The sequence below is a fragment of the Toxorhynchites rutilus genome, chromosome 1 (genome assembly GCF_029784135.1).
Source record: "Toxorhynchites rutilus septentrionalis strain SRP chromosome 1, ASM2978413v1, whole genome shotgun sequence".
Classification (NCBI taxonomy): domain Eukaryota; kingdom Metazoa; phylum Arthropoda; class Insecta; order Diptera; family Culicidae; genus Toxorhynchites; species Toxorhynchites rutilus.
In genome coordinates, this window is record NC_073744.1 from 16,263,306 (window position 1) to 16,288,957 (window position 25,652).

A 25,652-nucleotide genomic window follows, 5' to 3' on the forward strand; every position below is an offset into this window, starting at 1 on the left:
AAAAAAACTCAATCAGTACAGATGACGCTATGGTATGAACCTTGAACGAGTCAAAAAAACGTTTTAAGACAAAATCACGACCGTTTGATTTTTTTTATTGGTACATGCGATAGGAAGATGTATAAAGATTTATTCACATCAAATTGGTTCAGTGGAACTTGAAATATCATGTATGCCAGTTTTGAGGAAAACGCGTATGATGTTTTGAGTAAAGGCCGTACCTCATTACTGAAACGGCCACAATTCGGCCACAAAATTTCCACAACTATGGAAATTGAAAAAAAAAATTAAATGGTATCTTCCTAAATGTCTCAACTTCACAAATATGAAGAAACACAAATTTTGATTTTTTCCTAATTTCTAAACTAGAAGACATTTTAAACTAGAAGACATACAAAACGCTGATCTAAATTAAACAAAAATGGTACAGTTTTCCCTATATCAATGGCATGGACTTCTGAATCCTTATATCAGTCATATCCGAATTAAATAAAGTGAAAGTAAATCCGATGAGATTTGATTCATGGCGTAGGGCTATGTATCTAAGAAGGGTGTCGAATCAGAAGCCGGATAATCTTTTAATGAAATAATGTTATGGTTAATAAGACGTAAGCATATCAAAAATTCTCTAATATTTGTTTCATATAATCTACATTACGATTCCAAAATCCGTAAGCGGTTTAAATTTATGAAGAATGGGATCATTTCCATTTTCCACACATTTGTTTTGTGCATTTTATTGACAGAAAAAAACGAGCAACTAGTACATTAGCGTGGTACATATCTACTCATCTATACACCACAGTGGATCCGGCCTTGCTCACGGCTGAGAGTTTAGTTTTCCAAAATGGCTTTTTTCCGGGCTAGAGGCGAATGAACTGAGAAAGTTCGAAGCCTTTATGATTCATCATCAAATTACAGTCAGTTTCGATCCAACTAGCGAGAGGTTTTGCTTGATGCAAAAACAGATTGGAAGTTATGACAAACAGCGGTGCATTTTTCTAGCAACATGGTTTAATTTCATGCCGTCTGATAGAGAGAGCTCCTGTATTTTTGTATCACACACATACATTGTTGTTGTTTTCATGCGTTGCTAAAGATCGATTGAAGTGGATAAGAAATGTGGAATAATGGTGCTGAAAGAACAAAGTATAAACGCCTGTGACCGAGCCCGTATCAACTGTGGAAAAAACCACCGCGATAGTATTCGCGATACTATCAGCAATGCGTGCATCTTTCCCATTTTTAGTATTAGTTTAGTATTCTTTTGCATTGACTCAATGATGACAAAATCATCAAGCAAATAGCTTTATTCGCCTAGGGGAACTGAGGCTAAGCCTGGCCGCATATGGGAAAGTATTGTTTCTATTTTCGGACTGAATGGAGCCGCATTGTTTGATAAAAGCAGCAGTTCTATTATCGAACGCTTTCCGATGCGGAATCGATTCCTCTTTTGGGCGTTAAAAATTATTTTCCGGCCAAACGAAGTGGTATGATAATCACTTTATTCGGAAGATAAAATGTCTAAGAGTTATGTGCGTGTTACTGATTGATTGTTAAGCCAACGTTAATCCTACGTGCACCTTGCGGTTATATCACAGATTCCCACTTCCAGTTTTTGTGATTATGAAAGAAATAAATTTCTTTAAACTTGAAACCTCTTTAATCCAGCACATCATTACCATCCTTTCTATTGGAGTATTGTTATAGGTAGCGAGTAGTCAACACCCTTTATTGAAAGTGAATTTTGAAAATTCAAAGAGTTAAGCTATTACATTTCGATTCATCCAAGATAGTATCGGACGTAAAAATCAGTCAGTTTGAAAAAAAATATTTCGTAGTTGTTCGAAATGCGATCGTGTCTTGGACACTACCTTTGGAATTAACCAAATTGTGCAGATAATGACTCAATTAAAATTCCCTGAGCTCTGGCAACACGGGTGCTGCTAAAGAATCACACATAAACACGTCCGTGAAGTCTGAAATTCTCGGTGCATTTAACGTTGCTGCGGCCTGTGGATTGTGGAGCGCAACTAGTGGCGGAAGTTTACTGCCGTTTTTTTTTGCTTCTTGTATGTGCCTCCATCCAATTTAGAGCCAACCAAGTTCATTGGCACTCGCGAAAACATGTTTTTTTTTCGTTGTATCGCATGTTCCTGTTTGACGAGCGTATCATTCGCGAAACCATTCGTGAATTAGCAGTGTGAAACACAATCAAATGGATTCACGTCAGAATTTTTTGCTAGCCTACACGTTCTGAGCTTAAGAATTGGTTGGTTCTTCCAGAGACAGTTTTTGGGGGTGCTGAGGTGGGGAAAATGATTTGTCTACGGGGCGGTAAAATTTATGACACACGCACACACCTATTTTAATTTAATAGAAACTTTTCAGGGGAATAATTTGTCAGATGGGTTCTTTCGCATATCTCTACGAAGAAAAAGCATTAAAGTGAGTAATGTGAGGGAAGTCTTCCCAAAATGTTGACATTACTCATTAGCATAACCGATTAGAATTCAATTTTTCATCGCGCGGGTCCAACGCGCTGTCGGAATGTTTAACACGCGAAACATCCCAAAATCTTCTACAGCTGTCAACCGGTCGGGGCGCGCAATACACCCAAAAACCCTATCGAGCTAATTTATAAGCCAAACAAACGATTAGCTTGCCTCTATGATGATCGGTCGTGTGCGTCAAGTCGCGTCCAATGAATGACTTTGCCAAGTATGCGCAGCACGGCATCGAGATTAAATTAAAAATATGTAGCAAATAGGTCATTATATTGGCCATTAAAAGCTAAATTTGTACTCATTCGCAACGTGTTTGCATATTCGTTCAGAACATACAAGCACACACACACACATTGCCTATATTCGCGGTGTTATTTTTATCTAATGTTATTGTTACGAGCGGTGGCGAAATCGGATAATAACTGCGCGCGTCATAACGATTATTGTGGCCCCCAAAAATCGTCTGATCGTACTTAATTTTGACAGCGATTAGCCTTCGAGTTGAATTTTGATTACCACTGAATCACAACAATCAGTCGCACTGTGTACTGTTAATGTATCGTGACTACCCAAGAAAAAAAAAACGGCACAAATGTGAAAATATGAAACGATGAACTCAATTTTCATTTACATTGATATTTATACGCACATGTATTCATGAATTTAGCTCCGTATTGTTGCCTGCATTACTGTTTTCATCATAATCCAAATAGTACTCTGTTTTGTAAATATTAGCACTTTATCTTCATCCTCTCTTCGCAAATTCACACAACAAAAATCATTTACGAATCGTTGCCAAACACTTCGAATTGTGTATTCCATTATAAGTTTGTTTTTAGATTTCTCTCAATGAATATCTCTATAATATTTATCTCATGCTCTTATACAATGCCTTCCTCTTTCTCTCTTCCTTTTTATCTTTCCTCTCTGAGTGTCTGTCTTAGCAAAAAGCCGCTTTCTTAACCTTGACTTATCTTCACTTATTATCACTATTTTCCATCCTTCGATTGCTTCTTCTTCGCCTTTGAATCCAATTACGTTGTCTCTGTGTGTAACAATAAAAGGTAACCATATACACGAATTAAAAAAAGTGAAAAATATGACCTCCAAAAGCCACCATCGGTGTGAATGTGTTGTTATCTTCACCTCTGTCTCCTTCTATCACACTGTTCTATCTTTTTTCCAGCTCGATCTCTTGATCATCGCCCGTCTCTCTCACCGTGTTGTGTCTGTTGAACATTTTCTTTCCCTACTTTTTTGCTTGCAGCCCAATCTTCGATAATCTTGTAGTTTACCCCTCTCACCTGTCCTCAATAATACTTTAAAAAAACCTTCCGAAAAAAATCACCAAGCTCTTCTTTTTCTCTGCCTCCACAAAACCACTATCCACCAACACTATCTTAGCGTTGCGACTCTCTTGTCACTCTTCCTGCCTTCCTTTGCAACCACCACCACCAAGAACACTTTCCGCAAGTCTGTCTGTCTGTCGCTCTTCTGCAGTTTTGATGTTTCTTTGGCGATCACGATTCGCGCCCGCCGATGATGACGATTCTCCAATCTCCAATCTTGTCTCCGATCTTTTCTTCTACTTCCAGCCCAGTTCTAAGTGTGCCTTCGGAAAAGTGAGTCCACCCCTCTCTCTCTCGCATCTCAAAGCAAAACAAAGCAGACGGCTCCCATCCCTCGTGTCACACACACAAACACACGCAAAATAAAACTTAATTTGCGTTGTGAAATTTGGTTGAAAGCAACAAAAAAAAAGTTCAAGTGTCCCAGCGTGCGAAGTGTTGTTTTTCCAGCGATCGAAAACGAAAACGCAAACAAGAGGGAGAAAGAGAGAAAGAGGCAGCAAAAGTAAAATAATAGAGAAAGAGAGAAAAGTGTTGCCGGGAAAGCGGCGGAAAACCCCTGAATGTGGTGTGAAGTTCATTGTTTTTGTTAGGCCATTGTTGCATGTTCGTCGTTAATCGTCGTTTAAGTTTAGCTAGAAACGAAGTTGTTAGATTATTATCTCGCACAGGTTTCGGGTGAGAGAAACAGAAAGTGATATCGCAAAAAAAGAGTTCAAATCCGTAGCAAAAATTCTAGTGATTCAACGAGTAGCGTTCTGTATTCGAATGAGAAAGAAAACAAGTGCAATCTTCTTCTCCGGCCTCTAGAGGATTCGCAGAGGATCAGTTCGCAATATCACAAAGCAGCAATTACGTCACACGATTGTGGAGAAGACAGCAACAACAACACACACGTATACACGTATCCTCCTCTTCTTCCATATCTCTTCATCTTTGGAGTTGTCAGAAAACACCTTTGACTTGTTCCAGCGGTCCAGCACGTATATGTGCAGTTTTTCATAAATTTGGGTAAGCACCTAACCGATGATGATGATTCACTTGGTATTCTGAACAAGGCCCGCAGATTGAAAAAAAAAACATGCGGGCTCTTCGACGGAGCAATTGATGACATTGAAGTCACTTCCTCACCACTGTCTGGGCGGAGTGCATGTTTCGTAAACTACGATAATATCACAAAAAGTTAGAGTGCATACCCAACGTTGAGTTTTAAGTACATAACAGAAAATGTCTCAAATACTAATAAGCATTTGTATAATATATATGGTACGGCAATATAAGATTGATACGAGCGAGCGAAACAAGAGACACGTTTCAAATAAGCACGCATTACTTTGCCACATAAGTACACGGCCCAGACCGAGATGGATATAGATCTTCTTTATGCTGAAACGTGTTTTCCAAGAGTAAAACTTTCCAACTTCAATTTGTAAGAAGATGAAATACTATCACGCTTCTGCGCAACAGCATCATTAGCTATGTGGATAGCGTGGTCGTGTAAAACAGTCTTGCATTCCAGCCGGCCTTCGTTCGATTCCCGTTGACGTCGTTTGGACTATTTTTTGTATGTAATCCCAAAAAAGATGAAGAAAGAAAGATGAGAGATGTCTGCTTCCATACATATACATATTTTAAAGCGTTGGGGGACAGATGACATTATTTGCACGTTACAATGCATGAAAAGACATGGTTTCTGCCGAAAATGAAATGCCTTCTAGCAACGCTAGTTTGGGTGCAGAATCACTTTTATTTGAAGGATTTGCTTTGAACGTTACATTGAACGAACAAAGACAGAGTATCTTTTGTTTTTTTTCGTTTAGGATAATGTTGGGCTGATAATTTTATGTCTGGTGAAAGCTTTATTCGAAAACAATTGGACACACAAAATAGGTCATCATAATTTTTCCTCAAGTACTATGATATGGTTATGTTTCGACATGATTAATGTATTGTCTTGACCCCTTTTCTTTCGATTTTCGGTGCCCTATTTAGGCATTTCAACCACTTTTGGTATTTTACGAAAGTTTGCCTTCATTCATGATGGTCAAAAATTTCTCCATATGGTAAGGTTAAGGGGTGCTTCGGGCAGCTGACCTTTTTTGGTACAAGAACCACATTTTCGATTTTGAACCAGTCTAAGACTGATCAGAATTGTGACCGGATGTGAAACAGCATTGGCTCTCCGCGAAACCTCAAGAATAGAAGATGACAATTTTGGAGTCATTCGTCCTGCGGGATTTGTCCGCACTGATTCAACCCAACATCCGCAGATTGCTTGCCATCACATAAAAAATTTGGTATGTAATATCTAAGATATGTATTTTTAAATTTTTTAATTTAAATTCAAAAAATTAGTCCAAGATGGTAAAACTATTTTATAAGAAACTTTGTGGAACATCGAATTTTTATTTTTTTTTCATGAAATTTCGTGAACATGACGGTATAACACGACTAACATATTAAAATAACACGACAAACATTCATTAAAATTCGATGTTTCACAAGTTCGTTAAAAATAGTTTCAACATCTTGGACTCTTTTTTCATTTTCTACATGACTTCTGTTTTATATAAAAATATTTTTAAAAAATTGGAAACTGCATATTTTAGATATGTATTTTTTGGGTATTTTAAAGTTTTTATTCGTAAATAAAAAAAAGAGTACTTTTTTTCAGTGTATATTTTTAGCTCGTTTAAACATCAACACTCTAAAACTCTTTCTGAGACGCTCACTCATAGTTTTTCAGATGTAAACTATCAAAGACTTCTCTCACTAAAATCGATACACTCTATTGAAAAGTTACGCTTGAGTAAAAAAAATCCCAATTGCTGTGGAAAACTCATATTTCCCCCAACCCAAACGAAATACAAATTTTCATTCGAATCAAAAATACACATGTTTTGTCATTTGTCGATTTTATTTCAACCGGCCAATTTCAACGCACACATCTGGTATAATTTTTTTTGGAACGAAGTGTTGGACAGTTGAAAAACATTATATAAACGAGAAATTCCACATTCTGATTTGATCCGTTGGCCTGTGCATTCTCAGCTGTGCGCCATCTCAAAACCAGCAGGTAACGTAGCGGTAATGCACAATTCCACGGGCAAGAAACGTTGTAATTGACAGCGAACAGTCAACAACATATGTTAGGACTGAGAGAGAGTTAATTTGAGATTTTCCAAATTAGCTTTTTGTTGATTTGCTATTGTGCGCATCAATTTCGAGAATTTTCACTTTTCTCATTTTTCAATTTTTGGAATGTAAAAAATTATTTAGGTTTTAATTAAAATATATCAAATAAAACTAAAAAAAAAATTAAAACCCAAATTCATTTTTCTCAAAAAATGTGCATTTAAAACTTCTTAGAAAACAGATATAAATAGCCCTTACAATTTCCAACAAGTCTCCCTTACAACGAAATATGGTCATTTTTACAGGGGAAAATATTTTCTAAAATCAACTTTTTCATATTTTCTTTGAAAAATTACTATTAATGTTTAACTCGTAACATTTTTATGTATAAATTACCGCGATTTATATGTTCTGAAAACATTTTTCTATTTAGAAACATGTCAAACGCGAGAATTTACACACAAAAATGTTACGAGTAAAACATTATTTTTTCAAGAGTCTTCATACAAAAATGCATTATATACAAGAAATTTCCCTGTAAAAGTGCCCATCTTCTGGTGTATGGACGACTTGATGGAAATTGTATGGGCTATTCATTTAATTTTTTTTGAGAATTAATATTTTTCGAGAAAAATGAGTTTTAATTTGTAATTTTTTTCCCAGCGAATTAAAAAAACAAATATTGTGCTGCTATCTGAGATGGTGCTGCCAACTCCTAGGACAAGGTGGCTTGATGAAAAAATCCATCAACAGTTCACGAACCTCGTCAGTGTAGCAGTTTACGAAAAACAGTTTACGGAAACACAGTCTCGTAGACTTTTTATAATCGTTTCAAAAGTATCCATTTTCTACCATGAAAATTGAGAAAATTTAAATTTCGAAAAATGAAAGAAGAAATATGTTAAAATTTTTGAGATGGTGTGTGAAAAAAGTCTATGTTTTCCAAAAATGAAATAAACAGCTGGGGTCTAAATAGTGTCAACATCTTTGAAACGCGCAAAACCACAGAAAATTATTTTCTACAGGTTTCGCCTGAATACATTTGTATCGGTACGGAAATTATTATCACGTTTGAGATTCGGCGAGTGCCGTCATTAAACGAGAATCGAGTTGACAAGGCTCTGAGGGTTTTTCCCGGCGAACATTAAATCGCATAGCTTGGCATATTCCAAATCGCATATAAAGTGAGATCGAATCAAAATCATATATAATGTCGTACGAAGAGTGCATTGTGTACATATAAAATCGCATAAAATGCGAAAACCTCGATTTTATTTATTACTACAGATCAAGTCTCAATTCGGTGTAACAAACATCGGTTTTATGATATACACTATCGTAAAATCGATCTATACGAAATCATATATGCATATCAGGCTGATGCAGTTTGTAGAAGTCGCATGAACATATAAATTGAATCAATGGAGTTCTGTGAAAAACTGTATAACATACTGTGGAAAATCGTCCAACAGTGAATCATATTAGATCGTATTTGAGGCCATATTACATCATATTAGGAATTTGACATATCAAAATCCGCGATGTCGTATAAACAGTATCGACGACTGTTGTGATATGGTGATTTAGGGGAGCAAATCAATCTCTATCAGATCAGCAGGCTCGAAAACAGCTTTAAATTGGTCAATTTTGAATCAAAATTTCTACTTCGTGTTATTTGATTATTAAAAACACGTAGCACACGAACCTTACTTGATCATTTCTATATTGATTTCAAGACATTTCCACTGAAATACAATAGACGTACATGGATGATGACGAACATTTTTCGCCATTCGTTCTTTTGTTTGCCTGTAGTAAATCGTATATACATGTGGCAATAGTCGTACTAGATGCATGCGTAAGTCGTATATTCATCCAAACCAATTTGCAAGCAATTGTCATGTATGTATGCGCTAGTTATACGATTTAATGTTTGTTGGGTTGTTTTTTAATCGTTGGCTTTTCTGAGCTCATCGCAAGGCATTCTGTACACACTTACAGTGTCTTTAACTTAATTGGTAAAATGCGTTCCGGTGCGTTAGCCGTGCGTATATTATGATGAAAAAAAATCTGCATAAATTTCGTATGCGAACCTTAAACCACATCAAAAATTTGTCAATCCCAAACATCATGTATCCCATCGCGCGGCCACTTTCAATATTCATCACCGGCAGAAGTAGTTAGTTGTTCATATGTCTCAGCTCTACGGCCCAATGGTCCACGACGGGGGCCCGGGAAAGACCGAACTGAAGACGGGAAGCGATCACAATCAATTGCCTTAATTAACATACACTCACCCACACACACACACACACACGCACGCACACGCACATAATGAACGAGTGAGCGAGGGACGACGGCTTCTGTTCTTCACCGGGCTAACGTTGACAATGGAACTCGCGCACGGTCCTGGTATTGTGTGTTTTCTCGCAAACGACTCGCAGCATCCCACCCTCGCGTCTCCCTCGATGATTGTGATAGACACACACTCTTACTCTCTCGTCATAGTTTATTGAAGTCAATTGGACAATAAATAAGTTACCAACGATTGTGCATCGTCGTCGTCTCCTCGTGCTCTGCTGTCCAATGGTCGGTCGGAAAGATCCAACAATGTCACCCTGGATATTCGTTCGATTTCTCTCGCTCTAAACGAGGCAGACGGGAACTGTGCCGGCGGAGGAAGCCCGAGCAGCAGCAGCTAGTGAAGCTTAAGTAAATAAATTCTATTGAATTTACATTCCCAATGTTTGCTACTTGCGTTGTGGATCGGATCTTCGAAAGCCGCGGGAATTTGAAAGGGGGAGGGACAACTTTGCTATACACGTTGGAGATGCGGTTGGAGCCAGATTTGAAGAAAATTAACACAATTATGATGTGTCAGCTAATTATACTTACCTTGATCGATGGGTTTCATCACGCAAACGTGCGCTGTCGGTGTGGTATACCGCTTTCCGGAAAATCTCGGATTGAAAGTAACCCAAAATTCCGATGAAATCAACTCTACGACGGTTCAGGTAACTGCGACCATCGGTTCTAATTGGCTATTGTGCATCTCTGATGGTAAATGTCGGACAATTTTGCTTATTAAAAATAAACACATCATCTCATTAATGATTGTTTGACCTCCAGATTCTGGGAAAGCTGGAGAATGTGCAAACTTCCAAGCATGGATCATGATGATATGCAAATCAAGTTGTATTTGAACTTCATTCAGTAACCATAAACCTATCGGTTTATGGAGCGAGCTTTCAAGGGGAATAAATTTGTTGAATTGGGTCTGTGAAGAAGGAAAACAAAAAGTAACCGATTGCCGAAACCCGGGATTGAACCGGGGACATTTAGATCTTCAGTCTAACGCTCTCCCAACTGAGCTATTTCGGCTTGACGATAGCTTTAGGGCAGGATTTTATCATGCTATACCACATGCATGGTTGATCTATATCAGGGGTGGCCAAACTAGAGAATAGAACAAAGTTTTGACCCTTCTGTACTCGCGCGTAAACTCATAACCCGTATATCTAGCACACGGTGTCACAGACTGTGCTTGTCTTTGTAATTTTGCTATTGGTAATTTTGCCATTAATTTTTTTAATTTTATTTTCAAATTAAAATAACATTACTGTCGTTCTACGCATAGTTGTCCCATGTCCTAAAATCAGCAACTGAGAAAAACGCAATCAAAGTTTTCCAGCATATTTGTCTGGTAGAAGCTTTAATCGTTTCAGTTTAGCACCACACAGAGTTTTTTTTATTAGCAGTTAACTGTTGTTTAATGAAAAGTGAAAAGATCTCCTCACTTTCATCGATCTACCTTGGTTACGGGCTTAAAAATTCATGGTGGGACAGAACTCGGGGAATTCCGTCCCAGCCAAACTTGTTTATTTTTTCATACGAATACATTTGAACATTCACAATTCTAACTAAGCGATCGTTCGTGAGCTAATCCCAGAACTATTCAATGATTGATTATCTAATTTGCCTTTTTCAAGGCTAAAGGCGAATGAACTTTGTAGTTTAAAGTTCCTGTAATAATAAACGAAAAGAAATGTTTGAGGATGCATTCTATTTTCGATTCATAGCAAAGAGGCACGAATTTCAATTGGACTGACAAAATCACTGTAGATCATATGCGAATTATTTTTTTAGGAATTTTCCATTTTTCTTTAAAATTTTCCAATCTTCTTGCCTTAGCAACTACGGGCAGAGACGAACGCAAAAAAAATTAAACAACTCAAATCGGACAAACCGTTCTTGAGTTTTGAACTTATTTGGTGATTCATTTTCATTTATAACGATATAGAAGTGCGTTGTTCCACCTGAAAAACCATTACCATTTTCATACCAAAGGAACACGAAATTCAATTCCAAATCAACAACACCTTCAATGGTATTACTACAGAACATTGATTCAATTAGGAATTCAATTGCTTCGAATGTTCCATTTCTTTCAAAATTTTCCGAAAAAAAATCCTAGCTTTCTCACCACAACATTTACATTGGATCTCTGTACTCGAGCTTTGCGCTAAGCAACACACTTAGCGATTATTTTTTATGTGTATTGACTATAATATTTTTTGGAGAATTTTTTTTGAATGAATGATATCAAGAATAAAACCAAAGAATCAAACATTCTTAGATGTACTAGTTTTGGTGCGGTATTATCAGACAGACACAAAATATAATGACTCAGCTTCGCGAATTCCTTACATTATTGGCACGGAATCTTTGCTTCACCTGTTTATCTAATTAATTTCGTTTCCTTCAATCATTTTCACTCACCAAATGAAATGTTTTGATCCATATGAACAGGAAGTTTTTTTTTACTAATGCTACTTTGAATCGCAGACCTTTCCGGAATGGACTTTAAAAATTTCCATTTTTTCTACGGTGTTTTTCTTAAAATGGCTTGTAAATAATTTTCCAGTATAGTCCAACGCAGTATCGTAAAATATTTAAGAAATTCAGTCTCTGGTATTCACTTGAATCAAATACACCCAAAGTCAATTTTTAGCACATGTTATGGCATCCCAATTTATTACATTAAATGAGCTGAAAAATAACAGAAAATGTTCTACTCCCCAATACATGTATATCATTTGTATAATATATATGCTAGAGCCAATATGAGCGAGCGAAACTGGAGACACATTTAAATGGAAGCATATGAAAGCTTTTCGCTTTTCACGCTTCTATATAACAGCACTGGCAGCTATATGGATAGCGTGGTCGTGTGAAATAGCTTTGCATTCCAGCCGGCCCTGGTTCGATCCCCATTGACGTCGTATGGGTTTTTTTTGGCACAATCCCAAATGAAATGAGAAAAGAAAACAGAAAGAGATGTCTGCTTGCATACATACAAACCATTTTTAATCTTTGAAAACAGCTCATTATTTGCGCATTTGACCCTCCAGCACACGAAATGGCATCATTTCTGCCAAAGATGAAATGTTTTCAGCCAACGCTAGTTTGGGTGTAGTATTTTCAAAATAGTTCGCACCTCGCTGGTCAAAAATACTTCATTCTCTCTATGTTCAGATCTCTAATAAAATAATTAAAATTAACAGCAACTGGAACAACATTGGCTCTCGCGTAGTACATCAATACATTTATTTTGTGAGAGAAAAAAGTGCAATCCGTCAAAAATATTAAGCCTCTCGATAGAGTATTGATAAAAAGATGGGACAAAAGGTCGAAAAAACGGTACTGTCCCGTTAAAAACGGTACATTTGGTCAGCCTAATTACTAGGCATTCGCTTATAAAGGTGTACACGTGCTCTGTTTAACTTTTTTTTTATTTGTTTGAGAATTGGTTCGTCCTTCCAAACCAGAAGTGAGTGCATTAGCCATGCTGAAAGCTCTTGTTCGTGAACCGATTCATTTATTATGGATTTACCAAAAATACATAGTGGGACAGTTGTGCCTAGAATGGTTTTTTCGTGTTTTTCCGAAAGATTATGCATAAAAAAAATCGTTTTATGAAGAATAGTGAAAATTGTCCAAAAAGTAACATGGGACAACTATGCGTAGAACGCCAGAATTACCTTATCAAAACTCGCATTCGAATCTTCAAATGCGAAGTTTTCTCCCTAAAAATTTCGTTTTTTTTTTATTTTCGAAACCTTATGCCGGATGTTTCAAGCATTATCAATTGGTAATTTATCAAATGATAGAAAACATTATTGAAATTGTTTCTAGTGCTTTGTTTGCTCTATCACAAGTTATGGTCGAACAACTGGATGTGTTATAATTAATAACTAACAATCTGAAACAAAATATGAAAATGGAATTTTAAATAATAAATATGTGCTCTTACAACTAATATGTTTTATTGAGATTAGCATAAACATCTTAAAAAATATTCGCGGCAAAAGGTGGAGGGATATTTAATACATTGCGTTTGAAGGTGACACTAGCCTAGACCAGCTGGCGGGCGCCTAGGAATACTACCGTTTGGCCATCCCTGAACTGTATGAACCGATCAAGGAATAAAAAACGAAAATCAGGTCCCACCGAGATTTGAACTCGGATCGTTGGATTCAGAGTCCAAAGTGCTAACCATTACACCATGGAACCGCCACTGTTGGCTCCAATCGAAATTTCGGCGCTAGCGGCAGTACGATCCGACCGACGAAGGTCTCCTTTTAATTAAAGCTCTGTTTCAAGTCTCATTTCCGGCAAGGCCCAGCCAGTCCAATAACACTCGGGGGGGTTAAAAAGTCGCCGAGCGAAGAGACCTTGTGGATACATACTTTACGCAATTATGCAGTGATCTTCAACGCAACGGTGCGCAATTAATGGCACAACCAATTTTTGTTCGCTCCGCTCTTGTGCAAGAAGACACCGTCTCAAACCCAACACACGTGTATGTGTGTGTGCGTGTTGATCTTCAGTTAGTATACCACCACGACGGATACGGTGATCGTTCGGGTCCCCGGACTCAAAGAACTGGTTAACCTTGAAAGTTACTTCTTCGCGCTCCCTTAAAGGTGTATTTTTTACACACCATCATCCATCGAGTATCGATCGATCGATTAGCCGACCCTGGGTAGCAACGCTTGCCGCGTCGTTCGTTCGATCTAAAACGACGATTACCACATCGGGAAGAAATTTCCAACCTCCTCTTCCCTCTCTCAGCCGCGTTACCCCACAAAGCTGCGCGCCTGGTTTTTTTTTTTGCATTTTTTTCCCGGAGAATCAACTTTCGCGCGCATGTTCAACAAACCTAACTCGTTCCAAAACCGTCAGACCCTAGCCCAGTTGACCAGTGTGCCCTTGAACTTGACTTCTTCGATCTCACTCCCCGCCGGTCATCTTCGTCGTCCATTAGCTCGCAGTTTGAGACGGAAAAGGCTGCTGCGCGATGGCTCTCACGAGGTCGCACCCGATTGGGCTGCGGCTGCGGCTGGTGGTGATGCTAAGTGGTTGTTCTCCATTTTATTGCTGATCGCGGTCCAGCTCGGAAAAGTGCTTGGCTGTTTTCAAGGTCAACAGCGCGCACATACTCGCAGTCCACCGCAGACGCGCGCTCTGTGAGTGTGCAGAGAAACCTGTTTTCTGCGAATCATCCGAAGATGATGATGGCTCCCATGGCTGGGTTTTTGTGGTGGCTTGGTACCCTCAGGCTATCGTCTTGAAAGGTAGATTCGCAACCTGAACTTGATGGTGTGAGGATAGCTTTGGTCCACTGGATTGATCCCTAGCGGCAAGCTGTATCGTAATATGATGCACGATGAATCAGCAGTCACAAATTGAACTATTATGTCACTAAAACGACGGAAAAAAAATTGAAGAAAAATAGAAGGTGATATCACTTTTTATTTTGGTGAAATAAATTTAGGAGACCTGAGCAAAACGTTCGTTTTGCATCTTGGAAGTAGCAGATTAGGGGTTCGCGGAAGTGATGACGCAACGAAAAGGTTTTCTAAGTATGTTGGGGCATTTTTTATTATTTTATAGTGCATATAGTGATAGTGCACGTTCGGAAACTTAAATATTCGCTGTAGCTCGTTGATTGATTTAGAAAATCCTGAGATAAGGTCAAATCTATTAAGTCCATACATAAATCTGGTAACAAAATCAAAAGCCAATTGCAATTTGCGAAAATTTCCGTTCATTCATTTGCCATAAAGAATATATCTGGACTCAAATAGTGGAATAATTAATGATCGAACAAGTTTCAATTTGATATGCTGAGGGGTAAATTGTTTGAGTGCCACCAAGGTCTGCATCGCATAGTCCCCCTTTTGACAAATTGCATTAGTTTGAGCTTTCCAGCTTAGGCTACTGTCCTTCAAGATGCCTAGGTGTTTCACAACTTCAGAATGAATAATGTTCTCGGTATCCATTTTGACAAACGGAGCTCTATGTACATTCATGTGTCTTAATTTTTAAATTATAGCTTGAGTCTTACGAGCATTGAGGATTAGTCCAATGTTTTTTTTATCCCATTTGTTTATTTTAGGCTCATTAGCACTTCAGCTGTAACAGAGCCAAATTTTAATCGTGTACATGTCACATGGTTATCATATCTATAGTTAGCACATTACACAGTTGCCATTTTTCGGAGTAAGAATATTCCTTTCTATATCATTGCATATGGTAAATTTACACAGTAGCCATTTTTCGGCGTAAGAGTATTCTTTCTGTTCTCCCATTATCCAGTGAAACCACCGAACAGCGGAGACAGTTGATATGATCGTAGTTGAGTTATTAATAGCACAGCAGCCCGATGTTTCTTGCAGTATGGATGAATCGCTCTTATTTCGGCCGTGGATCGATCTCCATCGCTGATGATTGTTACGTGGACGTAGTTACTCTGTAACAACACAAAGATGGTCAGTGAGGGCCCTGAGTTTTGAACTCACGATCGATCACTTACTAAGCGAACGCGTAACCAATGTGGCTATGGAGACCTTAGTCCATTGTTGTTGCTACAACAAATAATATTTCGAATATCAATATTGATCATGTTTACATTGTTCGTTATGTCATTCCCTGATAGGTCTAACTGGCAGTCACCGGTGTTCAAGTAAACCTTGCAATAATTCATATGGTTCGGTAGGTCATTGATGAACATATAAAATATTAGCGGGCCTAAGATCGACCATTAAGGTACGCCATTTTCAACCTGAACAACATCAGATTTCGTACCGTTGAAATCAAAATATTGAGAGCGGTTGGACAAATAGCTTGATATCAATGCAACAGCAAAATCATGCGGCATATTTTTTTTTTTGCAAAGTAACAAATGATTATAGAATCAAACGCTTTACTATACTCAAACAACGCTAAAACAATCAACCTCTTTTTGTCCAGAGCGCGTCGAATTTCGTTATCAATTTTAAGGGGGAACCCGGTCTGGAAAACCGAAAGTATTGAATTTTTGTTTTCTGCATTTTTGGGAAGCTTATTCCCTCAGAAATGTTGTCCTGAAAGGATTTTCCGATATTTGATTCCGTTGGAAAGTTACAGTCAATGAATTATCTAAAGCGTTACATACCCGTTTTTTGATATCTCATTTTTTCATTTTTTTATGAGATTCCTAAGCAACGATTTTTCATGAAAAGTAGTTAATTTTTAATGAAAACGGCCGCCATTTTGGCAATTTTTTGAATTTCCAAAAACTCCTATGCAACGCTTTGAATATTTACGAAATTAACATTTTCGTAAATATCTTGAAATTTCAAATGGTTCCTATGACCAGGTGGGCCAATTCCAAGACTCCGCCACTTCAGAATATTTTCGTAGGATGGTGTGCTTCTAATTCAAATGAATAAAATTGTCATTCCATCGCCTCCAAAAATTTAGACTTAGGACTTGACCATTTTCGCAATTTTTTTGAAATTTCAAATGGTTACTATGACCAGATGGGTCAATTCCAAGACTCTACCACCTCATAATATTCTCGTAGGATGGCGTGCTTCCAATTCAAATGAAAAAATTGTCATTCCATCGCCTCCAAAAAATTTACCTTAGGACTTGACCATTTTCGTAAATTTTTTGAAATTTCAAATGGTTACTATGACCAGATGGGTCAATTCCAAGACTCTACCACCTCATAATATTCTCGTAGGATGGCGTGCTTCCAATTCAAATGAAAAATTGATTTTTGTACACTTTACATTATTCATAATAAACATACTGGTTTCCATGTCAATGTTTTCTGTCATGATAGTTCTTCGGTTCGCACTTGTATATATCATACATTAAGTTGAATTCTCTAGACGCAAAACTGTATTTAGTTTTGTATCTCTATCCTCAATTGTTTCGTGGATTCATTTCAAAGCATGGACGATGAATTCAGTGAAAATTTTAATATTGACTTCTCTGCAATTGACTGTAGTGATGCTGTAGGGTTTTCGGAAGAAATATAAACAATCAAAAGATTAGGCAAAACACTAGCATTTCCGCTTATGCGAGGATTTATACCATGTTTATTAATTCTTTTACATATCCGGTATTCGCCCGAAGAAAGATATACTCTGTTTCTGGTGGAATTTGGAATGGATTCTGTGTTATGAGCTACTGTCAAGCAACTTGTTCCAGACATGTATGGCTCGCAGCAGTTTTCGACGAGGAAGCAAGCATGTTCTGGGTGGATAGAATATTGAAGCTGTTTGAAAGATGGCGATAGATTGTGAAATAGAGCTCTGGGTATAAAAGTAAATTATAATGCTTTGTTTAAAAATGACGTTTTTTTTCCCAAAAATCGACATTAACTTTTCGGACAACCCATTATGAGCTATCCTGATTTATCCTGATTCTTATTTTCATTCGTCTTGATTTTTAAAAATTATAGTTGGCAACCCTGAATGCAACTCATTCAAACGAACACAAAATTTGTCAAAATACGACTTCGTTGCAACAATAAAATTCCCATACAAATGAAAGGCAAATTTCTGCATAACTCGAAAACTAATCAAGCAAATGGAGCTAAATTTGGCATGCGAAGGTTTGGGGGATTTCTCAGATGGAGGGTAATTTCTCAGATGGCTCAGCACTCCTCCCACCTTTCAAAGGGGGGGGGGGGGGGGGGCTGTCATAGAAATAAAACACAAATTTCTGCATAATTCGAGAACTAATCAAGTAAATGGAATCAAATTTGGCATATAGAGGTTTTAGTGAGAAATAAATGTCTTTATGGTGGTTTGACACTCCTTTTCCCTCTCTAAAGGGGGGCTCCCATGCAAATGAAACACAAATTTTTGCATAACTCGAATACTAATCGTGCAAATTGAGCCATATTTGGTATGTGGAGGTTTTAGGGGGCACGAAACGTTCTATGGTGGTTAGACACACCTACCCACTCTCGAAGGGCATGGGGGCTGCCATACAAATGAAATACAAACTTCTGCATAACTCGAGAACCGGAGCTAAATTTGGGATGTGGGGGTTTTGGGTACGATAAATGTTTCGATGATGGTATGACACCCCTTGCTCCTCTGGAAAAGAGAGAGGTCCCATAAAAATAATGCACATATTTCAACCAAACATATTCCAACCAAACATGACAATTGAAAGTTTTCGGAAAACTCTGAAGGAAAATGGAAAAATTCAGAAAATTCAATTCGCACATTTTCCACAATTACATATTGACAAGCGTTATTAGTCCATTTGATGTTTCCGGTAACAAAATTGATTTTCGTTCGAAAGTGGAAATGGATTTTAATGTGATAAAACGCACTACTGTATCGTCTTCTGTCTATATAAATATAAATGGATCGCCAAATGTGTTGATAGGAGCAAAATTCGAGAAAGGAATTGTCCCATTCAAGGCTGTCTTCATTCTATCATATTTTTCTGCATCAATTCATCATTCATTACATGTAACGGAGAAACATGTTATTTGCAAGGGGATGAAGAATCTTGCACGAGAATTGTGTCTGAAAATAATCTGATATTATAATGTCGAGTTTTGGCAGAAGCACCGACATTTTATAGTAAAAAATAATTTTAAAGGTTAGATTAGAAGATCAACCAATTAACAGTTCTGTGATTGGACCCATGAACGTGCGCTTAGTGAGAAAACGTGGATATGATAACGAATAATAAATTTTGGGCGGGACGAACTTTGCCGGGCCAGCTAGTATTTAAATACGAATTAGAGTCAGAATCTTTAAATCCCTCAAAAAAACATTTTTTAGTATTTCAAGATTTTTTTAGTACTACAATTTTTGATGAAGAACATATTCGATAATATTTCTCGATACACCATATTGAGATGCAAATTCTGGTTTTTTCTTCAAATTTTGATCTCGAAGGTATTATTGAGAATGGCGTCCAAAAAATAGAGAAGAACCTTTTTCACCATAGATCCTATGGTGAACCACATAGGGGTTCCAAAAATTGGTGCCCTATACACCCAGTTTTTTTACGCGGGGGATAGGTACCTCTTAAAAAAATCGCGTTAATTCGAAAATCCGAGTAAAAAAAACCGCGCTAATTCGAAAATCCGAGTAAAAAAAAACCGCGTTAATTGGTAAATCCGCGTAAAAAAACCTCGTAAAAAACCTCGTGAAATAAAAACGCGTAAAAAACCTCGGTGTACAATATTTTCCATAGAGCACTATTACATTGTAACGGATAGTCTGAGCTCTGTCGAAGCTATCCGTTCAGTGAGGCCGGAAAAACACTCGCCGTACTTCCTTGAGAGAATACGACAAATTTTGAGTGCCTTATTCAGACGCTGTTATGTCATCACCTTTGTTTGGGTCCTTTCACATTGCTCAATTCTGGGTAATGGGAGGGCTGACTCATTAGCAAAGGTGGGTGCGATTGAAGGCGACATTTATCAGCGTCAAATCGGCTTCAATGAATTTTATTTTTTAGTCCGTAAAAATACAATCGCTAACTGGCAACGCAAGTGGAACGAAGATGAATGGGGTCGGTGGTTTCACTCGATTATCCCTAAGGTTAGCCTTAAACCATGGTTCAAAAGTCTGGACTTGAGTCGGGACTTTATTCGCACCTTCTCTCGGCTCATGTCCAATCACTGTTCGTTAGATGCGCTACTCTTTCGTATTAATCTTGCCGACAGCAATATCTGTGTTTGTGGCCAAGGTTACCACGACATCGAACACGTTGTTTGGTCGTGCGAGGGATATGTTGTTGCCAGATCGAATTTAGAAAAATCTCTTCGGGCCAGAATAAGGCAGCCCAATGTGCCGGTGAGAGATGTGTTGGCTCGGCTAGATCTTGATTACATGGTCCAAATATATGTTTTCCTTAAAACTATCGATCTTCGAGTGTGATTGTTCTTACACCCTTTACCCTTCCTTTTCGTCTTTTACGAGCTATCGGTTCCCTTCCATAAGGATAAGTTTAATTGTAATACATATTAGATGTAATGATAGTTTTTAAGAATTGAGTGTGAAGTGTGAATGTGAATGAGAATGTGAGTATGAGTGTGAACATTATTACAATCTCCTTACATCCCATCCTTTTCCTAATGAAAATATGTCACCCTTCTAAACTCGAGTCGACCGCGAGTAATCGGTTTCCTATTTTATTAACCATAGAATTAAGGAAACATGTTAATATATGCTAGTAGAAATATAGTTAAGAGTTTGGCTCCTTTAAACTTATGTAACTGAGCCTGTAAAAATAAACGATTTAATAAATAAATAAAGTTTTCATATAATTTTATTTAGGGTTTTCAGCATAATTTTTACAACAAATAATTATTTTATTTTAAATCGGTAAGAAGTAATTGAATAATTTATGTTTGCTTCTCGCAATAATCTTGTTTATATTCATGTGGGAAAATTCAAAACTAAGAACTTATAGCTTTAAAATCATGCATAATCGATCTTTAGTAAAATTTGTTCAGTGTATTAGATAAACGCTCAGTGATTTTGGCTACTATTTGATATCGGTGAAGCAAACAAGTTCTACGTGATCCAGAAACCCGCAATTGTGGTTCTGAATGTCATCGTTTCTCATCTAATTTCTGAATCTTCTGAGAAAAATTGAATTGAACCTTGTGTGGCGACCAATTCAATCGGCTAGATCCGCCCGATGTGTCAAGGTCTTTTCGCGCCACCCGACCCCAACCTTAGAGAATTAGCTTTACGTTTCTAGCCAATAAAATCCAACCTTGAGGAAAACCATTGCAAACCACATGTAACTCATTTATGCGGCAGAAGCAAAGTGCCTTGACATGAGGCTCTCGTCGCGTTCGCGACTGTGTTTCTGTAATTGTGAACAATGTGGGGTTGTTTACGGTTGCGCGTTTCGAAGCGAAACCGGAAAGAGCGGCCTGGTGGCATGAACAAAGTATAAAAACTGCGGAGAGCTCCTCCGCCCCCTCAACGCAATACAAAAAAAAAAAGATAATGGTTGGTGCTTTATTTTTTTTTGGGTTTTTTTTTGTCCAACTTTGGTTGAAACTATCCAGTTTATACAAAGCAGTGAAGGTCGAACGATTGCATTGATTGCTTTCGGCCATAATTTCAGTTAGATTTGTGGACGATTGATTGCTCAGTAACGAGAAGGGGGAAGTCCCCTTCCGTTCGGTGAATCAAGTATGAACCTCCTCTGTTGTCACGACGGAGTCGGAGATGTGTGTTTGTCCATGAAACGCCACTTTCAAATTTGGCCAATTTATCACATCGCATCATCGTGTGAAAAGATCACACACGAATATTACGACTGGGTTCGTGCGGGACGACATACAGAGTTTCAAATGACATCACTCGCCAGCTTCAAAGAGTAGGGCAGTCGGGTGAATTACGCTGATTTAGTTTGTTTGGATTGTGTTTCTGAATTCTGGTAAATCATGCGACACGCCAACGAGAGTTCTCCGTTGTGTCCTCTGAATGGAATTCGTGCCGACTTTTTACTTTTCTCAACCCGGATGATATTGTCCTTCGATGGATCAATTTCTATTTTCCATCGGAAGTCGATCTTTTCACGCTACTTCCCGCGAACACGGATTGATTTTTACCTCCTCAATACATTTCAAATTTGTTACAAATGAGAACCAATGCGTGACAAATTCCGCCTGCTAAAATTGAAATTTTATTAGCCGTAACGCGTCCGGCATCAAATCGAATCGTCTTAACTCTTGCTGCCGCTGCTGCTGATTCTTTGCACTTTTCCTGGCAGCGAATTATGACTTTCCGCTCGCAACTGCTGGCGCACCGCCAGCAGCCGCGTCGTTGAGAATCCCTTAAAATATCCATCATAAAACACTTACTCAAAGTGCCACTCTATGAAATCTGCAATCCGTAAAGCGCTCATATTTTGTGGTACGCGTGTAGAGAAAACTCAATTACACTCAAACTTAACCTTTTTCGCTCGTTTTATATTTTTTGGCCACAAACTATTGAGCAATTCCAAATTAAATCGACAAATGACAAAACATTAGTATTTATGATTCGAATGAAAGTTTGTATTCCGTTTGGGTTGGAGGAAATATGAGTTTTCCACAACAATTAGGATATAAAAGTGTAACTTTTAGGATTGTAAAGTGTAACTTTTGAAAAGGGCGTATCGATTATAGTAAGAGAAATCTTTGATAATTTATATCTCAAAAACTATGAGTCGTACCGAAATAGTGTCTTGGAAAGAGTTATAGAGTATTGATGTTAAAACGTGAAAAAAAAATACACTGGGAAAAAAGTTAGTACTCTCTTTTTTATTTACAAAAAAAACTTAAATTTTCAATTTCTAAAATGTGTTTTTTATTTTTTATATCAAATAGAAGTCATGTAGAAAATTTTAAAAAATGAGTCCAAGATGGTAAAACTATTTTTGACAAACTTTGTGGGGCACATCGATTTTTTATGAATTTTCGAAACTTCGAATTTTTGTATGTTAACAATCATTTTTAGCCACACATTATGAATCCTGATGAGCTTTAAAACAAAAAAAAAGCTCTTCATCAATCTCTTTCTCAATGTCGTGATTATCGAGATACAGGTCGGACTCGATTATCCGGAGTATTGATTTTTTTTCACTCCGGATAATCGAGTCAAAAAAAATTTTTTTTTATTCGTTTTTTTTGCATGTATTTTTTGTTTTTTGAATATAAAAGAGGAATTTGATTTTTGATTCATCCCCTCAAAGTCAGAAAACACTTTTCTCTCATGAAAAAAATAAATTTATCCAGATTCTTTCAGGCGGTGATAGGCGATCATATTTGATGAAAAAAATCCTTCTAGTCATATGTTCGAATTTCTACAATGACAGAGTTATAGAACTTTTTTGCTGTTTCGGACTCTGTTGCTTCAAACTGGCTCTACATTAAAAAGTACGCTACGGAAGACAACTCTGTTGCCTTCATTTGAAAGATGAGAAATTTTAGTATAGGATATAGTAGTGGAACATCCAAATTAGTGTATTTTAATAACATTTTGGAAGTGAAAAACTTAAAAGTTAATAATTTTTAATGTGATATTATTACTTTTATCCTAAAAGTTGTACTAATTGGATTGTTTCTATCAACTAAATTGAAGCTCTCAAACCGCTTTACAATTTGTTCTTTGACATCCAAATTCAAAAAAAATCTCCAAAAATCACTATTTTTACTCCACTGTACATGTAATATCCACTCAAATTTCACCTTAACGTTGAAAGGTTACATTTCTTCTTAAAATAAGACATATTTGAAACATAAAAAAAATATATATTTTTTGGAGAATAGACTACATTATGAACAACATAAATTCGAAAAGTTAACCGCCACTAAATAGTCGACTATGTATTTTTTGCATTCCCCTAAATACAGGGAAACTTAGATATAACGTATCCTCGTTATAACGTACACATTTTCAAAGTCCAAAGCAATAATTTTTTGAATAGTATTTTTTCGAAAGAACAATGAATTATCTGTATTTTGATACTAAAGCTTGGTTTGTACTTTTAACCAATCCCGAAGTACAACTGTTTTGTGATTGCGGATTCTAAATTAAACAAATTTTAATCAACAGTACTAAGAGAAACATCATGAGAAAGATTGGCTTCGTCTTCTAGTCGAATTTATCCATTAACCTTACTCAAACAGCAACACAATAAAGATATGTAAGCTACGTTTCTGAGTTCTTTATTATGTTTCGATATAACGAACAATGCGATACAACGTACAATTTTGAAAGTAAAATGTACGTTATATCGAAGTTACCCTTAATTGTTATCAAATAAAATGATTTGACTAATAGAATATAGTAAATAATTAAAATATCCGAAGAAAGTTAGGTAAGAAATAAAAATTTAAAAAAAGTTTAATGGTTTTATTGTAGAAATACAATTGTAGTATGCTAATGGTACAGATAATTTACTAAAAACTAGAAAATAAAATAAATAAAACAGCTTTTGAGGTTATACGGATTAATGCACTAAAAGCTAGAAAATAATTAGACAAGTAACAGTTAGTAGTTATCACATCCGTTCCTCGATTCATGTTTGTGTTGTTGATAATGTAGTGTATTCTCCAAGTCAAGCTATTCAGCCATTTTTTAGTGGCGGCCAAATTGAATTTTTCAAGATCATGGAATACGCAGTTTTATAATGGCAATAGAATTAAAGGTATGTTCTAAATTTCAGATCAATCAGTGATCAGGAACGGGGTCAAATTTCAATTGATGTGGGGCTACGAACACTCAAACATTCATACAAACAGGGCATGCTGAACGAAACCATTAAAAAGTGATCAGTTATTTGGGAACTGCGGCCATCTTGGATTTGTATTTTTCATGATCTACTGTGATTTACTAGTCAAGCACTTCATTTGATACCTATATTGATGGGGTTCTGAGAAAATATGTAATCCACCATTTTGTTGAGGCCGCCATCTTGGATTTGCATTTGTCATAAATAACTGTGTTTTACTAGTCAAGCCCTTTCATTTGATACCCATATTGATGTGGTTGTGAAAAAATATATATGGCGTCATCTTGTGGTGGCGGCCATTTTTGATTTGCAGTTTTCATAAATAACTGTATCCTACTAGTCAAGCCCTTTCATTTGATACCTATATTGGCTGTTCAATATGGAATTATTATACAAATTATTCAAAATTTCTGAAAATCAAAAACAAAGTACTCCGGATAATCGAGTCTAAAATTCCGAATAATCGAATCCCGGATAATCGAGTCCGACCTGTATTAGAAAAAAACATTTCTAATTCATTGTCTTCTTTTATTTTTTTAATTTATATATGTATTGTATTTTTTTCCATTTTTTCATATAAAATAGAAGAACATCGAATTTTTATGAATTTTCGAAACTTCGGATTTTTGTATGTTAACAATTATTTTTAGCTACCAATTATGAATCCTGCTGTGATTTAATACAAAAAAGCTCTTCATCAATCTCCTTCTAAATGCAGCCATTTTCGTGATATTAAAAAAAATATTTCTAATTTATTGTCTTTTTTATAGTAAATAGGCTCTTTTAATATGTTTTTTCGTGTTACACCATCATGTTCATAAAATTTTATGAATTTGCTTATAATTTTCAACAACTTTTCCAAATACATCATTATGGTAAAAATATACATAATTTGTGGCTAAACAATAATTATTAACATACAAAAAATTGAAGTTCCGAAAACATAGTTTCACCATCTTGGACTCATTTTTTAAATTTTCTACATGACATCTACGTTATATGAAAATAGAAAAAAATTAAAATAAATATATAAATTTAAAAAATAAAACTA

At 36.7% G+C, this 25,652-nt stretch overlaps 1 protein-coding gene and 2 non-coding genes across 8 annotated transcripts in view; 1 reads left to right on the forward strand and 2 right to left on the reverse strand.

Annotated features, from left to right (window-relative positions):
* The window catches only part of LOC129775128 (polypyrimidine tract-binding protein 2), a 658,886-nt gene that overhangs the window by 174,679 nt on the left and 458,555 nt on the right, over positions 1 to 25,652 (forward strand). For 2 of the 6 annotated variants that reach the window (XM_055779479.1, XM_055779504.1), the window contains exon 3: positions 4,103 to 4,867. The exons of the other annotated variants lie outside the window; for them this stretch is intronic. The gene's annotated coding sequence lies outside the window, so the exon portion shown is untranslated. The remainder of the gene's footprint in view (positions 1 to 4,102; positions 4,868 to 25,652) is intronic. 6 annotated transcript variants of the gene reach the window in all.
* On the reverse strand, positions 10,300 to 10,372 carry Trnaf-gaa (transfer RNA phenylalanine (anticodon GAA)). Its single transcript has one exon. It is a non-coding gene; the product is annotated as a tRNA-Phe (tRNA).
* On the reverse strand, positions 13,493 to 13,564 carry Trnaq-cug (transfer RNA glutamine (anticodon CUG)). Its single transcript has one exon. It is a non-coding gene; the product is annotated as a tRNA-Gln (tRNA).